This window comes from Calonectris borealis, chromosome 2 (genome assembly GCF_964195595.1).
Source record: "Calonectris borealis chromosome 2, bCalBor7.hap1.2, whole genome shotgun sequence".
NCBI lineage: Eukaryota > Metazoa > Chordata > Aves > Procellariiformes > Procellariidae > Calonectris > Calonectris borealis.
This window is the reverse complement of record NC_134313.1, coordinates 164,702,240-164,719,824: the sequence shown is the minus strand read 5'-3', so window position 1 is coordinate 164,719,824 and position 17,585 is coordinate 164,702,240. Positions and strand designations below refer to the sequence as shown.

Here is a 17,585-nt window from a genome sequence, read left to right as displayed (position 1 = left end):
TTACAAGTGTTACCCATTAAAGTTCTTCTAATTAAAGTTCTTCTAATCTTCTAAAGAAGATATGGTTTTATCATCTTTAAGGAAGCTGGGGTTGTGTTTCTTTTAATATTTAATTACAAATGTTACCCATTAAAGTTCTTCTGGGCCTATCATGATGCCCAGAAATGGCATTCAAAGTGAACCAGTGTTGAAATAAATAAAGTAATGTACATGATTAAGAAAAGTATAGCAATTGCCTAATTAGGTATACAAGTAATATAATAAATCTTATTTGAAAGTATTTTCTCACTGCTTCCTGAGCTGTGAGTCAATTAAAAAAATAAAAAAGAATGAAAAATTGACCCAAAACCGAGCAAGCCAGAACTTTCCTTTTGACAAAGGGCAAACAAAGCTCCCAAGGTTTAGCAGTCATTTCTAAAGATAGAAAGAATTCAGGCTTTCTGAGTGGACTCTACTTTTGACAAAGCAAGTCATCCTATTTCTGCATTAAATCATAATCTGAAAATAAAGGGCATTTGAAATGTCACTTGATGTAGCGCTCTGACATGGTTATATTTTGGTAAGAAACCTATCTTTAGTTAGATTTCTCTTAAAAATTTGTACAGGACTCAGCATCCATTTGACGTTCTGCTGCAAGCACCACAGAGACAACCTTAATTCTGGCATTTCCACACTTGTGCGAGCTTGGCTGCGTAACCTCAAGACCTTTCTCTGTATGTGACAAATACAGATCCTATTTCTCCTTTTCCTTACATTTGCTCAGGTCCATGCAAAGCAGGTGCCAAACGTCATGACTGTGCTCACGCAAATGATGCGAAGGTCGGTCAATGCCAGTAATGATGCTTCAAAGTTAATTACCCCCTACTTTGGGGGGGGGATGGTAAAATTATAATGTAATCCTGAATTTAGCAAACATAAAAGAGCATTTAATTATTCTAGTTATATTGTTATCCCCAGACACTTCCTCGTTTTCGACAGGATCTACGGCAGGAGGTAATTGCTTATTTCCTTGAACACTTCAGCGATTGTTCTGGTTTTCAGTGATCGTTAATCATTTATTAGGAGAGCTGGAAGTGTTTAGCCACTCTGCAAGTCCAGCACCTTTGATGCTGATAACAAAAAATTCAACAGCCCAGAATCAGGGCCACTAATCAGGAGTGCTGCCAGATGGTGACACGGTGATGATACAGGCTCTTTGCAGAGATTCCCCTCCTGCGAGATACCTGCGATGAGTTAGACTCTGGGAAGAAAAGATAATTCTGGCGTAGCGACGTCTCTCCCACCCCGTGTTTACCTGCTGCAAAACCTCCTCCAGGCCAGCAGAAGCACAGCTGCATTAGCACAAAGCCCGCGGTCTGGCTGGAACTCTCTCCAGACTTTCAGGTTGTCAAATTAACATTTGCATCAATTTAATTTTCACATGACTCATCATTAAGTGATTCAGTCTCTCTCGGAACAGCCTTCAAATAGAACTGACCTTTCTTTCAAAGCTTGACCTCAGGTGGGGATTTAGAGGAGGAACAGGAGAGTGATTCAAATGCAGATGCCAGGGTCAGGCAGCTTCGGCTTTTCAGGGGAAGAAAGCTGTCACTGCGCAGGAGGCGCTCACCATGCATGCTCTCCTGCCGCCTTGAATCGGTTTGCAAAAAGGACAGCATGCACAGGGACAGGGCAGGAAAGCAACTGCAAGACAGCAAAAAGTGTGTCCATAGGGCCCTAACGCTGAGATTGAAATGTATCTGTGAAGTAAGACCTACGAGTTGTACGAGACTCACCCAAGTCCTGTATAATCTCTTTGCGCTGGGGTGTCTTTTTTTGTCTGCAGCAAGTTGAGACCCACTAGTGTTAAATATCAGTAGATGAGACCTCAGAGAAGTATTTGTTGGGGGGACACTCACTTTTCTGAAAGCATAAAGGCCCAGCCCTTTTCAGCCTGTCTGTTAGCTTCTGCAGCTACATGGTTTGCCTCCAGACACCTCTCTAGTACATAAATAGTGATTTAGCAATCAGGCAGGTGAGTTTGAAGACCGGTCCCTGTTAAGGTTGCTTGTAAAAGCACTGTGCGCCCACCATTCCTAGGGAAGCACGAGGGGCTGCAGCGCATGGTTTGATGAGGAACGCAGAAGCCAACCGTGGTGCTAATATTGGTGCTTTGATAGAGGGGGAAGGCGAAGCTCTGAAGGGAGACAAACTCCAGAGCAGGAATCTGCCTGCACCTGGGTAAGAAGTGCCAAGCTACCCTTCTGGAGACATCTACTGCTCTTCCAAAACTTGGAAGGGAGCAAACGTCTAAAGTAGGCGGTTGGTCTGAACTCCCTCCATTGTCAATACCTGTCCCAAAGTGCCTAAATCTGGCTGGACAAGGTTGGGCTCAGCCTGGCAGTTAGTTACCTCCTGCGTGCAGCGTGCCAGACTTACCCAACCAGCATCAGCTAATGGGCCACCAAACAGCAGCTTCTTAAGGATCACCTGGCAAAAAAACAGGTACAGGTACAAAAAACCTGTGTACAGGTCTACATTCAAAGGTGGCCCACAGTGGTCACCCTGCCCATCTCCCTTCCTTGTCCTTGTCATATATTCTATATCTACAAAGGTGCAGTATTAATGGTTGCTCCTAAGCACCTACTTCTTTATGCCATCCCTGTAGGTTCAGAGGAAAACTCAGGTGGGAAGGGACCTCAGGAGGTTGTCTGCTCCAGTCCTCCTGTGCTCTCCCTCTCTGCTTCTCGGAGGGGACTGAAAGGCTTGCAAGGAGTAAGGAGGACCTGCTGGTTTTAGGAAGATCCCAGAAAAAATGACTACCTTGGGCCCACCTCACCAAGCGAAGTGAGGTCTTCTTTTCTCCAAAGGTGGGGTGTCAGTCTCCATTCTCAGCACAGGATCTCCCTCCCCTTCTTTTTGTGTACCCCCACTCTTCAGCATCTCCCCCCACCAAGAAATCCTGCTTGCCTGTCTCTTGTATCATTCAAAACACTTGTTCACCTCAGGTCTTTGGCTTATGCCAGTTTTGGGACCCACCAGCAGCTGCCCAAGCTCCCTGCCTTGCTACAGTCAAGAGGGGCACAAGCCTGATGTGGAACGTCCTGGTTTCTCCTGAAGGCTTGCTTTTTTAGTAACTCTCCATTTTCAGGGGTTATTGGCTTGCTCTTATCAGGAAAGCTGCCCCTGGCAATACTCGTCCTTCCTTCGTAAGAAAAACATCCCGGGCCTGAAGTTATATAAGTGTCACGTGGGTTTAAGGCATTTTTTCCCCACTCACTCATAAGTGTCAGTTAGAGTTTCTTATCCACAGGCTGGGAATCCAGGAGCAGTTTGTGTGTCTTTGGCTCCAGTATCTCATCACAGGGCACTTTTCACTTCAGAAATCTCTCTTCCCTTCTCAGGCTACTCCTCAAGTCAGGAGAAAGACTGTCATCTGATGTCTGAAGGGGGGTCAGCCCAGCAAGTAGCTTGTTTTGTCTCTCTCCACAAAGCTGGAAGTCAGGGGGTATTTATAAGACAGAAAGACACAGGGCGCTGACCCTTTCATCTCAAATTTCATTGTGAGGGATTTGAACCGTTAATTTCCAGTGCACCATCAAGAGGGCTGCCAAGAAAAGTCCCAATTGCTAAAAAACTCATAGCAAGCCGCGAGAGTCCCCTTGCTTGTGAAACAACAGAACTCTATTCAAAAGCATATAGATAAGCATGAAAAATGTTGGGAAACAGATAGGAAAAGCAGAAGAAAGAAAAAAAGTACGAAGCTGCCTCCATGCTAGAGCGTTGAGCCAGACATCAGCAGCACATGCAGACCCAGGCTGGAAAAGCCCAGTGAGTCTTTGTCCTTCTCTCTGTTGTGGGCACCTTGCTCCAAGCACATTGCCAGCGTTTCCTAGAAGCCATGGCCAAAGCCAAGGGTAAGAGCAGATAAAGATGTTCCCTTTCTCCTCCAGACATGTCCTCTGCACCAAAATCAAGAATATCTGCTTTGGTTTGGACTGGAGTCATGCGTGATTCTCATAGAGCTGGAGGAAACCTCTCCATCCCAGCCACTTCCCCTGGACAACTTTGTGGGAAGAGACCGCAGTGAAGTGTCCATGGCTGGAGCCCTGACTATTTCAAGCTTTGTGAATCTCTGCTAATGTATTAGCTTCCCCCATTAATGGCTCTTGATTTATAACATGAATGTTGAAACTACTCTGCTTCACTCTTTGCCTGAACACATCAGATCCTGAAACCTTAAGATCTCTTAAGCAGACACCATATGAGGGACTTCATCATTTAGCTTGCTGCTAAGATCTCTTTTTTAATACTCCACCGATGTTAAAAATATCTAAATTTGTCATAAATGAAACTTAGGCCTAGAAAAAAGAAAAGGGGTGTAAAGTCGGGTTGGTTTCCTACAGCAAGCACAGGACAACTACAAGCAAGAGTTAGGCTCAAATTTCTTACAAATTGTACAAAATAAATAAGATGGGAAGATGTCCTCCCATTTTTTCCTGATGAGAAATAATTCAATTTATAATGGTTGCAAACAAGACACTTTTAGAGGGAAGCACAGTGTTTGGATGAATGTCTCTCATACCTCTGAAATTTGTCTTGGTGACCTATAAACTGTTCCCATGACTCAGCCACAAATTCCAGCTATGGTTTAATGTAGCTCTCTTTTTCCTCATGTTACATGTGCCCGATTCATCTCTTTTCCACTCATAAAACTCAGCTAAATACATACAACATCACGGAGACACAGTTGCTGCCATACAAGAAAATATTTTGCAGAGCTGAGGTTTGTGCTGTTGTTCTCCCTTTCTCTGACATACTTAGGGTGTATGGTTGACAGAAAAGTTTAATATCTAAAATAAGAGTCCCACTGTGGACACTGTGATGTTAATGATTCAGCCGATGCACTTAATCCTTACAGCAGGGTGTAATGCATTACTTGGGTTTTGTTGAAAGAAATTTGAGGTTTTTTTCCGATTCTTAGATCTTTTACAACAGCTTTACAGCCCACCACCAGGCTCTTTTGATGTGAACTGTCACTGATCAGCACTGATAATACAGCAAAAGAGGGACTTGATGGGCTTCTTCACATCTCAATCGTCCATATGCTGATGAGGACAGTTCCTAATCAATTGTGTTGCTGTGCATGAAACCGTCTAAAATACAATATTTTGCTATACAGATTTTTATGGCTCTACAGGCTAGAGCAATATATCTTGTTCAATATAAACTCAAAAAGAGAGGATAAATGTAGACCAAAAAAAACCTTGGGGCACCCATGGATTAGACAGCAGCTGAGTTATAACTTTGAGAACTTTGGTTATGTTTAAATTTGTGTCTTTAAGGTTTTGCTTTTAGGTTTTTGGTTAAAGTTTCAAGAGATTGAAATTCCCAATTCATTTTATTTCTCTAGAAGATGTTCATGGATCATTAATATGTGCAGTTTATTAAGCAGGCAATAATAGCCGTACAACAGGAAAAGAAGGAAAAAATTCAGTGCGATAATTTAATCAAATGGCTAAGCCTGCACAATGAGGCCGGGACTTCTGGGTTTCATTGACTCCAAGTTTGACCTTGAGACAGTTGTGTCTATCTGTTCATTTGCCTTCAAAGCTTAACCTGCATTCCAGGTGTGCTGCAAACTTGCAGTCCTGCCTAGGAAGTCCACAAAGAGCATCTGATGAGCGGTATTTCCCTGCACATCACAACTAGAGTTTGTAGCATTGCTTACAGGGAAATCTTGTCACCAGAGATAGTGGACCATAAAATGCTACTCATCCCACTCTAAAATGGGTGCTTAAAGGACTAGATGTACACACATCTCTCCATTGATTAAAAATTGAGTTCAGTGTGGCTCGCTCAGCAGAGGTCAGGGTTTCTTCCCTCCCTGGAAGAGCTTGTAGAGGATCCAGGCTAGATAGCCCACCCGGACATCCTCATGCTGTGATATGCAACGCTGCTCTCTCCCACGCGGTCCCTGTACCCAGCAGGTTCAAGTGAGGCAGATCTGCAGCAGAAATGGGGTAGGCAGGTAACCAGAAAGCTAAGCTCGAGCTTTGATTTTCTCTCTCGCAGGGCTTCATTAGCACCCAGCAATGTCTGTTAAACCCAACGAGCACACGGTTCAGACCCTGCTGTTCCTTCATTTCCATTTCTTTTAGTAAACTTGTATCATCAACATTGATCGTTCTCTTAATATGGGGCAGTAGCTGACCAGCACTTGATCAATCACCTGACCAGGCATCTTGCTCCATCACCTAATTGCACCCCTGGAAGAAATGGTACCCAGCCCTGTAATGCTCTACTTCAAAGCAATACAGTTGTTCTGGTTATGGTGCTGTGCCACCATTTCAAAACAACACGGCTGTTAAAAACTCGTTTGGGAGGAAGATACTGATGTTAGGTATTGAAAGGACAAGTGATGTAAATCCTCTGTGTTTGCTGTTCTCATTGTTTAATGCACGAAAATGGGCAAACGCTTGTTGATTATGTCTTTGTTTTAAAGACAGAGCCAGTAATGCGAGGGGAGCCAGGGGGAGGACGGGGCTGACTGCCGCTGGCATGGGCTGGCACGGGCCCAATGGGGTCACCACTGTTTTGGCAGTTTTTACATTAGCAGAAAATCTGGCTCTACAATTATACCTCTTCCGAGGAGATAATTGCGTGTTTCGTAGCGAGCCCTGACTCTCCAGAGCAGTCTTCGGTGCTGACTCCTAAATAAAAATGCATCTCAGAAGAGTTTGGGTCAAGAGGCTGCAGGCACAATTTGGATGACCTGCTTAGGTGATTAACATGTGCACAGTGACAGCAAAAATACGGGGTGCCTTGCTATGCTCGGATGATCCAGACTGCCTAAATCGGGGACCTCCCTGTGCCTTCAGCGGGAGGAGACAAACCTCTGAAGGGTGAAGCCAGAAAATTTAGGGGGAGTTGTCAGGAGTCATGAGCTGGTAGGAGGCACCAGGCAGAGACGTGTACCTGAATTCCTGCCTCTCCTGGAGCTTGGATCTCACATCGGACATCTTCAGACACTTTGCATTATCTTGTGGCATCAAAGTAGAGCTCCTGCTCTCCAAAACACCACCAGTAAGCCACCACGCAGCCGGTGCAGGATGGGTATATTTTGGCACTGGGTACCCTGGGATGTTGACAGATGGGAGACTTGAGTTTCTAAACAGCAAGAAAAGGCTCTAACCAACAGCTCCTCTATTCCAGCCCTCCTACAGATTGTGGGTATGCCAAGAGTCAGACCTTCTCCATGTCCAGCTCTGGAGTTGGAGCTGGGATGCCCAAGATGCACCACCTAGGCCAGAGAGATGGAAAATGAGACCATCACCCTGTAGTGCTGGCCACACAGAGGAGGACAGACCTGCGCTCTGGTCTCTCCTCTCAGGACCATTCCTGGGTTTTTCAGTCAATGACTGTGTCCTGTAAAGGGAATAAGCCATGCCTGAAGCAGGGATCAGCACCCACAAAGGCCATGAGAGAAGACTCAGCAGCACCCTGGGGTCACCGGGGCCAGAGGATCACCCATCACTTCATAGTTAGAATGGCTTTCCCTGAAGCCTAACTTTGATTTTCTTTGATGGCAAAATACGGCAATTTCTTCCTGCTCTTCCCCCACAGACATTCCCCACCCTCCCAGATTAGAAATTCGTAGCACACACAATAGGACCATGATTGCTATTTTCCACATTCTGCTCACCATTTTCCTTAGTCACACCTCCGTGATGTTTAATAAGCCCTTATTGAATTTGACAGCAGTCGTATGCCAGAAGCGCAGACATAGCATTAGTCATATTTCCTCTACTCTGGAGTAATCCAATAATGGCTAGGTAATTAAAACCTGCCCCTTACTAACATGTTGGGCTTCATGCTTTTCCATTTGTATATTCCAAATCCAGTCATTTTTCCCTGCAGATCAGCCCTGTCTGAATTGGACAAGATCTTGTGAGCTGCACGGCAAAGGCAGTGCCAGAACACCGAGGAGCGAGGGAAGAACAAGTGAAATGAGAGCAAAAGAGGAAAAAGTACATGAAAAACAGTAAGGTGGAAGGACAAGTGGGAGGGAGACTACCTGCAAGACACAAACATCCTGGGCCATTTGCCGGTGCCTTGTTTGAGACCTGTGCAAAGTCACCCCCAAAGTGAAATGGCAACACACACCCCCATGGTGGAGGAAACATGTAGTAGAACACATGGACACATGTCAAGTAACATGGAATAACAGCGATTTAGAAAAGATGTTAATCTGTGCTCAAAGTATTTTCTTTTGAGTTTTGAACTTCCTTCCCGTGCTCTGAAGTGAAGTGGCTATAAGGCAAGAGAGTTACGACTGCTGGTAGACCCATGATATCTGCACCCTTTGTCATGAGTCCTCCTCACAAATTTCCTTTCTCGTTATGTTCTTCCTCATCCTCTTTTTCTTTGACTTTCTTTCGAAAACCAAGGGCGGGATTTTCATATGTCAGTGCTTAAAATTAGGTCATAAGCACATTTTAAAATAAATATCAGGTCAATAGCAGAACCACTTCAGTCTCCATTATCACCAAGACCGATGACAACCTAATGCAGTCCACGTAAGGTGGCTTCTAATTATTTTGTGTCTGAGGTAGGAAAGTGAGGACCTGATCTCCCAGAGTGCCTCCTGAAAGTCAGATAAAGTGGGATATTTATCTCAGCGTTCCAGGTGGCCTTTAAGACCTTGGGAGGCTTTAAATTTTGGCTTTTACTGAGCTGGGGATCACCGAGCAGAGGATGCAGCATCGTCCTCAGGTCACATGCAGCAGCAGCATGGACTCTCCTACAGCAACTGCACCTCTTCCCCGCTTGCCCAACAGCATCTAACCCGAACACAGAATAGGTTGTCACTGTACATGGTTCCTGACCTTCATGATGCAGCTGATGCTATGGAAAGGCCACAGATGAGTAATTGCCAAATTATTCCCAAGAAACAGGCCGTCTGGGCAACCCTGCGATGTATGACACAACAGAAGATGGAGATGTTTTATCGGCACAACATCATTTTGACATTAGATGTTTGATGATGAGAGCTGTGGGAACTCCAACATCAAGACAACATCCCGAGCTGGGGCTCCATGTGTTGATCCTGCTCCATTCCTATGCTCCTGTTTTGTAGTGCTGCTAAAGCCAGCACTACCAGGGGCCAAACCCAAGATGGTTTCAGCCAGCAGCTGAAAACCAGCTTGGGAGAGATGTAGCACCATTGGCCAGAGATGAAGACAAAAACCATGAAGAAGGTAAGGTGGACCCAAAGAACAACAGTAGCCTGGAGTACAGTAATTGTAAAAATAAGAGCACTTTCTCAGACCTCCCTTTCACTGAACTTTCAGCCCAAATAATGTCCTGAAGGTCAACAACCCCTTCAAATACCTAAAGTTAGGTATCTCCTTCTGTATCCTGATGCCTCAGGGCTTTTTGCATCCCAAATATAGCTGAAGAGATCTAATATTAGGGCTCTAATTTTGAAAGTCTTGACCGCACAATATATTAGTGCTTGTATTGCTAAATGTATACCCTAAATTATATAGGTGGCGCACCGTGACTGACTCAATGGTTTCCTTTTCTACCTTCTCAACTCTAAAGAGGCAAATTTCCTTTTTATGGAGAGCCCCCTTTGAAGTAACTGAGACTACTTGTGTGAATAAGGGTTTGTAGGCTCATAGCTGAAAACTCTTAAGTCATTTGGGTAGGAACCTCGTCTTCTCGTGCACACACAAGATGCGGGAAGCAAACACATAATCCTGTGAAATTACACGTCATAGTCAAGGACTCTGTTCTGCTGTGTCAGCTCATTTGGAGCTCTACTCTGCTCCATTATAAAGAGTGGGTCTACTCGATAGCTAATAGGACTGAAAATTTCATCCTGTGTTTGCAGATACATTGTCAAATGAGAATCAGAGGGACTTCATATTTAGGATGCAATCCTTGAGCAGGACTGTTCTTTCATGACCTTCAAGGAATGTTTAGATACGTCTGTAGTAGTAAGTTAAATAGTGTGAGACCTGGTTATTACAAACAATACAGAGTGGCTTGCAGTAATGTGTCTCTTCCGCCCCCAGACTTTTATCCAAATTTCTCAAGCAGAAATGTCCTGGACCCATGCCATCACCCTACCCATGTCCAGGCATCGTACAGGAGAGTGCTAGATGGCATGGGCCAAATCCGTGATAGAAACTGTGCCAAACATTGCCCAGCCTGGATGCTGCCAGCCCCATACCCTATCCTTGGACCGTGCATTTTCCTAGCATGCTTTCTGCTGCCTTGGAGTCCCCAGGAGCAGGTTCTCCAGCCCCTTAGCCAGGTCAGGCAGCCCCACTGCCTGCAAAGGGATGCTCAGCACCCTCAGAGCAAGGCACAGAGCTGGTGTATTACCATGGAGTATTTCACCTGTGCCCTTTGGCATCTCTTGCTCTATCTCCACCAAAAAGTGGTGGACCTTTGCTGCCAGCTGCCTGGAGGTGGTCTCAGGAGGGGCTGAGGAACCGCTGCTGCTGGGTCCCAGCGGGCTGGCGTTGGCAAGCCCTGCAAGGGCAAGAGCAGCTCCTTTTGGGAGCTGAGCAGGCTGAAACCATCTCTCTCCTGTTCCCCAGCTTAAAAACAAGATCACGCTTCTTTTTATAAGCCCACTCCTTCTTTCAAGTTCCCAGGGATCTCTGAAAGGTCATGAAAGCTGCAATAACAGTCTTTAGTAATAGTAAAATGTTTCTTTTCAAGTGTTTGTGTTATGTGTTGGACGTTGCTTACTAAAACATTCACCTGGGGGGAATGAAAACACCCCCTCAGACAGACACACATACGTCCCGCGGATGAAAGCTCCTAATTGCAGCAGGAAATGTGACATTTCAAACTGGATGGACAAAGGCACTAATCATCCCCGGTGAGGAACGATCCTGCGGGGACCGGGAGAGGGAGTGGGCAACCGAGCTGCTCCTTCCCAGCTCAGTGCCAATATGCTGTGAAACATATTTTCTTAATTTAATAAACAGCCCTTCCCTCCCCTACATTACCCACTCCTCATGGAGCAAATCTGAAGCGGAGAGAGCCCGTGCCGCAGCAAAGGTGGGAAGATGGTACCGGTTGCGACAAAGATTCTCCACTTGTTTGCACCACGTGCAAATTTTCTTCTACTTCCAGGGTTGTTAAAGAGTCAGGAGGTTCATTGCCATTGATAGATTTCTCCTTAGCTTTTAAATTTTTTTTCTCAAAAGGGAGGAAATCAGCTTTACATTTATTTGAACGCAAACATACATCTTAAATATAGCGTACATAAAGCTGCTTTCCTGCCTGTTGTTGTCCACTCCCCCAGGCTGTCACAGTCCCTCCAGAAAAACAAAAAAACCGATATTAAATTCAGACCTTCAACTCAGTGTACGACCACCTATAGGCAATGCCACACCACTTGTTGAAAGACACTTCAAATGACACACAGACGCATTGACGTGTGCACACAGATAATAAATTACCCAGCTCTAATTAAAAAAATCTCACCTCCCTTTTCCCCACCACCAACCACTCCTTCTCAGGCTGCAGCATTTACATGGATTATTTTTTTATATTATTCTTCTTCCTTATCCTACCTCCTGACACAGACACAGCTCCCTGCCATGGGGTGGGAGCTGCTTAGAGCGAGGCTCCGTCCAGATGTGCCCACTGCTGGGTGCCCAATGCCTGGAGACCCAGCCCAGCACCCGGTGCACAGGATGGGCACCCATTAGGTGGGCACAAGGTCTGTGAAAGGCCACCAGGAAGGGCTGATTGCTGCGTGCTTAAATCTCACTCCTCCCTAAAACCTGAACACGCTGAAATGGGGACAGTATTGCCATCACTGGAGTCACAACCAAAGACACCTTCCTGCAGGCAGATGCTTAAGATGTTGTTTTAGAAACTCTGGCAGGGTGGTGCACCTCCTGACCCTCCTTTGGGCAACCCAAGAAATAGGAGATTGATCTTGGACTATTCTTGGAAGTGCATCCTTCCCTGCCAAGCCCTGGCCGCAGGATGGAAGGGAGCGGGCAGCTCTCCCTGTGCAGAAGAGCATCAGTAGTTGGATGAGCGAGCTAGGGCAGGATCAGGCGTTAGGGACAGACGGGTCTCCAAGTGTCATTGGGATGCTCACGTGGAAAACAGGGGACCCCGTTCCATGGATTGAGGAAAAGCAGTGCATTTCCTTCAGTGACCATTCAGCATGAAGTGGTTTTAACACCCAGGACTAAAAAATGCTGCATGGCTGGCACCGGCGGGCACGTAGCTCTGGGGCTTTCCTCGCCCCAGAGGCATCAGTGGCCATCGGGGTGAAGGGAGGGTGGCACGCTGTCCTCTCCCCACCACCTCCCCAAGCGGTTTGGTGACAGGCACAGGCAAGGGACGTCAGGAAGGGGACATAGGGGACATCCCACGTGGGGGTACAGAGGTGGGTACCGGGATATTTGTCCACAGGAGATGCTCCTCGCCTACCCATGGCACCAGCAAACCTTGCCAGGGGCCTGACTCGGTGGGAAAAGGGATCTGGGTGTTAAGTGGGCTGTATCACTGTGGGAGTGGGTGCCGGGCTTTGGGCTCGTGGGAGATGCACGTCTGCACACCAGGGATGGCTCATGGCAGGGTGTCACCGCTGCCGGGTGCTCCCCTGACCCCTCTCCATCTTTGCCTCGCTGGCATCTTGCTTTTCTCGAGCTTCTCGTTTCAGTGTCCAGCTGTATTTGAGGTAAAAATTTGTTGTCTTGGGGGGAAAAAAAAAAAAAAAAGTAATTTACTGTGAAGCACTGGCTGAAAATCATTTTCTGAACCACTGCACAATTTTAATCAGACGACCATACTGTATCCAATCAAGGGAGGATTTGCGAGGGGGGTAGGGGGGCGTTTCGCTGCGGCCTTCCCCAGAGGACAGTAAATCCAAGCTCTGCTCAGGAAGACGAGATGTCTCCGGCTTCGCAGCCTGCCCAAACCTAATTTGCACTAGAATTACATGGCCATTACTAATGTATACAGTGACTCAAATTGATTACTTTGCTATTAGTAAGAGCAACGCGCTCGCTTTGGTGATGGCAGCTTCCAACGGAGGAGGAGTACAAAGGGGCGAGAACAAAGCCAAGTTGCTGCTTTGAAAGGGTACGCGGGGATGAGGAGGGCCGTGGGGGTAAGGAGTACCATGGGGATGAAGAGGACCGTGGGGGTGAGGAAGGTCATGCTCAGGGGAGAGTTCGGCATGCAAAAGAGCATGGGAATGGCTGGACTCGGTATTTTACGTGCTTAGCACATCCTGCATTAAAAAAAAAAATCACCTGGCTTAATCTTCGAGTCCCTGAAGTCTTATCACACGTAACTGGAGTGTCTCTGGTTTTAATTCAGGACTCCTAAGGCCATGGGAAATCCCAGCCCTCCCTGGGGCTCCCGTTCATGCTTGCAGTGCCGGGGGTGCTGCTCTGTGGGAGCCCCCAAACACGCTTCCGCACGGTCTCACCCACTTCTTCACGGCACTTACAGCCTCCGCGGGGCAGAGACTCGCACCTTGCACCACCGAGAAGCTCTGCAGTGAGGACTGCATCCTCCCTCCTTGGCCCAACAACAGCCAAAGCTTCTGAGCAATTTAGGGACAGTAGAAACGCTTTAGCAGGAGAGTTCACGTCCCACTTCTTCCTACACCCCCACGGCGAATGTGTCCCCCCGGGAGTGGGAACCTGGAGCTCAAATCCCTGGTGCAAATGGGGTGCAGGGGTGTTTGAATATTGGCCTCCAGCGTCTCCAATACGTGTCTCTGCTTTTCACATACGTGGCTTTTGCAAGAAGGACGTGGCCTGCCTTGGACATCTAACTCCTGGCGAGGGCTCAGGACAGGCAAGCCCAGAGATGGCGAGGGTGCCGCTCTGCTACCGATGGGACTTATCCTGATGACAGGAACATCGATTTCTTTCCTGAAATCTCCTACTCGCTGCAGCACAAATCTCATGTAATGAAAACATAACCCTGGAGCCAAAACTCCTCTCCCACACAGCCACACGCCAATCCTAACTCCACGTGAACATACATTTTGCATTCCCACTCACGGGAATCTCTCCACACATTAAAACACCTGAAGACTGGAGCTGGGACAAGGGAGGATGGGGACATTTCCCTGCAACCTTTCGCTGCTCCTGCACAGCTTCTCCCTGCGCAGCTTCTCCCTGTTACACTTGCTTGAGCGTACAGGATGCCTGTGACAGAGATAAAAAGGAAAGGTTAAGACGTTGTCACCCAGGCTAAGACACACTAAGCCATCGCTCTATTTCTTCTTTAGCCCTGGCAGGTATTTGCAGGGCTCCAAAGTGCCCCCGGGCGGGGGGTGGCAGTGGGGAAAGGCAGCCCTGCCGCCAGCACGTCTCTTGCCGTGAGGTCCTGAGCTCTAAGTGAGCACTGCTGGATCCTCTGATTAGATTTCCCTCGACTGAAATCGACAGTCAGTCTGATACACAAATAATATAACAATACAGTTAGTAACAGTATAGCAATAGGAAGAGCAATACAGTTGTCTTCGAGATGCAGCCAAATCAAGTTAGGTGAATCCCAGCACCTTTTTCTGGAGCTCCAGCTGCTCCACATCACAACTTGAGGTGAGCTCTGTCAGGTGCAACGTTATGTCCCAAATAAATAAGCAGGATAGGGGTTACGTTCTCTCCGCAGGAATGGGAGAGGAGCAGTGTCTCTTTGCAGATGATGAAATTCAGCCTGTGGAGGTGTAGGCAAAGATAAAGACAGGAAAAGGCTGAAGCCTCAGCACCCAGAGCTGGAGAAGACTGAAAAATGAAGTCACATGTGACGAAAGGAAACAGACTGCGTGTATCACAGACACAGGGCTTGCAGCAAGCCTTACATTTCTTGCCCATCTCCTTTTGGGACCAGCATATGTATATACATGCCCAGGCACAGGGTGATAACCCTACCCCTCCACCCCGCAGAGAGGTATCACAGGGCTGATGTTCTGCAGAAGGTCCTTCAGCTGCTACTGAAGCAGCTCAGGTTCAACCCAAGGGACCTGCTGATGGCTGAGGGACACGATTTGGCATCCTCCCCTCTAGCACCGCCATCGGTTAGGTCAGCTGTCTCACCTTGCTTTCGCACACTTTAGTTTTAGCTTACCTTGCATCTTATGACACTCTGGTAATCAAATCCAAGCTCAAGCCCACTTTTACAGCTGTCTAACCCAGCTGCGGTTTCATTTCACCATGCTCTGTGTCCCGAGATGGCTCCCCAGGGGCTCAGGCATGGCCACCCCGCTTTTGGAGGCACTGCAGCACCAAAGAGCATCGCCCGGGTCACAAAACAGCTGTGCAGGGGGAGGAATGCATATTTTTCTTAATGCATGGGAGTAAAAGGAGGCTGGCAGGGAGATGGGTGGGTCTTCCTCCAGATGGACGCATCCACACAAAGATGGGACAGGACTTAAGGCTGTTGAGCACCGGCAGCTCGGCAGGAGCTCCCATTCCCCCCCTGGCTCCCTGCTCCCTTGACGCTGAGCCCTGCTCCATCGGCTGCTAGGGAAAGCTTGCACAGGTCTTTATTTATGGTCTTGGGAAATATTTATTCTTGACACAAACCAAATTTACTTCTGTGATCTGCTAAACACCTCCGCACTGTTTCTTAAGCAGAGTTGGAAGCACTTCGTTCCAGACCTGTTTTCTGCATCTCTCCCACCCGCTGAACGCAGCGGCGGGGAAGCCGGGACGCCAGCCATCGTACCTCTCAAACCAGCATCAAAAGCCTCGCGTTCAGCTCTTAGAAGCGGGTATTTTGGGAATATTATGTTGCCACAGCTGTTAATTTTTTACACGGCAGGTGGGAAACCTGCCCTGTTTGAAGGGCACGACGGAAAAGGTCAGTTGCTCTGTAATATTTTACAACACGGGAAAGTGGGGGTTGTTCGTAGCCAGCGCTGAGTATCCATCCCGGAGCATCCACACAGACACTTCAGATATTTTAAGCAAATACTCAAAGCTCTTGTTCGGTCTTTTCCTCCAAGCTATGGCAAAAACAGACAAGCCATTAATTGCACAGGCAGATGGCTATTAGGAAGCGTGTGAGAACTGGCTACACCACCACTGTGTAGGTGGAGCTGATTAGATGGACCTGAATAAAAATAAAAAAAAAAGAAAAAGGAACATTTCCTACATTTCCTTTGCTGCATGGTGAGAAAAGCTTTTCCCGTGTGACTGCAGGAGAAGATAATTCAAAAATAACAGCAAAATTGCTCCTCACTTCCCACTGAGCCAGGTTACTAGCAAGAGCACTTTGGGGTTTATATATAATTCCTCCACAGCTTCACTGCTGGGCAACAAACACACGGGACCAGGATGGGCACAGGAGGATTTGGGGGTTTCTTTACACAGGCTGGCATGGGTTAAACATGTAAAAAGACCCAGGCATTAGAGGTCCCTACTTCTCTGCAAGTTGCCACCAAAAAACCCTTCCTGTTCCTCTGCCATCCCATCTTTAAGCAGCTCTGGTTTACCCACCTACCTGGGATGCATCTTTGGAGCTCCTTCACCGTGGAGACCTCCCACCAAAAACAGCCGAAGCAAGGCTGCCCTATTCCAACAGCCCATTCCACCCACCGGCAGAGATGATGAGGGTGCCCGGCAGGCAGGAGACCTTCTTCAAGTCCTCCTGGGCTGACGAGGCTGCTTCTCTGGTGAACAGCCCTCGGGGACAGCACGGCCAGTTTGGTAGGGTTTGTACAAACTGGAAGTTTCCACTAGAAAGATCAGTGGCTTCAAGTCCATGAACCAAATCAAAGCAGGCTGTGAAAGCATGTCTGCCTGGACATCTCGCTAAACCAGGTGGTGTACTGGCAGAAGGATCTCTAACAGTTTTCCATGACAGAGGTTTACCTTGTCTAGCCAATTCCAAAAAAAGGCTCACGACTGAGAACGCCCAGAGAAACCCACTGCCTGTCTCCTCCAGCAATCCCTGCTGGCCAGGTTAGCGCCTTCTGCAAATCCTGGGTTTTGTTACCTACTTGTCTCCATTTATTTTACAGGACACCTGAGTGTCTCTGTCAGGGAGATGATTCCAGTGATGGAAAGGACACTCAAAGTTGGGTGTTGCAGCATCTCTGAAGCCCTTTGATGAAAGAAAACCTCAAATCCCTGGGTGCGTAGCTTTTCCCCTTCCAGCTGTTGCCTGCCATACCCAATACCTGTTACTTTTTCAGGACAGGGACTGTTTCTCCACAGATTAATGCAGCACTTAGCACAGCTAGCTAATAAGACTCATCTGGTGAGACTCTCTGGTGAGGCCACACCTCGAATCCTGTGTTCAGTTTTGGGCCCCTCACTACAAGAAGGACATGGAGGTGCTGGAGCGTGTCCAGAGAAGGGCAACGAAGCTGATGAAGGGCCTGGAGCACAAGTCTGATGAGGAGCGGCTGAGGGAACTGGGGTTGTTTAACCTGGAGAAGAGGAGGCTGAGGGGAGACCTCATCGCGCTCTACAACTACCTGAAAGGAGGTTGTAGCGAGGTGGGGGCTGGTCTCTTCTCCCAAATAACAAGCGATAGGACGAGAGGAAATGGCCTCAAGTTGCGCCAAGGGAGGTTTAGATTGGACATTAGGA

At 47.5% G+C, this 17,585-nt stretch overlaps 1 protein-coding gene across 1 annotated transcript in view; it reads right to left on the bottom strand.

The window, feature by feature from the left end:
* Positions 1 to 12,778: 12,778 nt before the first annotated feature.
* EXOG (exo/endonuclease G) overlaps positions 12,779 to 17,585 on the bottom strand; it is a 31,284-nt gene continuing 26,477 nt past the window's right edge. Inside the window, exon 10 of the transcript XR_012672740.1 lies at positions 12,779 to 17,256. The gene's annotated coding sequence lies outside the window, so the exon portion shown is untranslated. The remainder of the gene's footprint in view (positions 17,257 to 17,585) is intronic.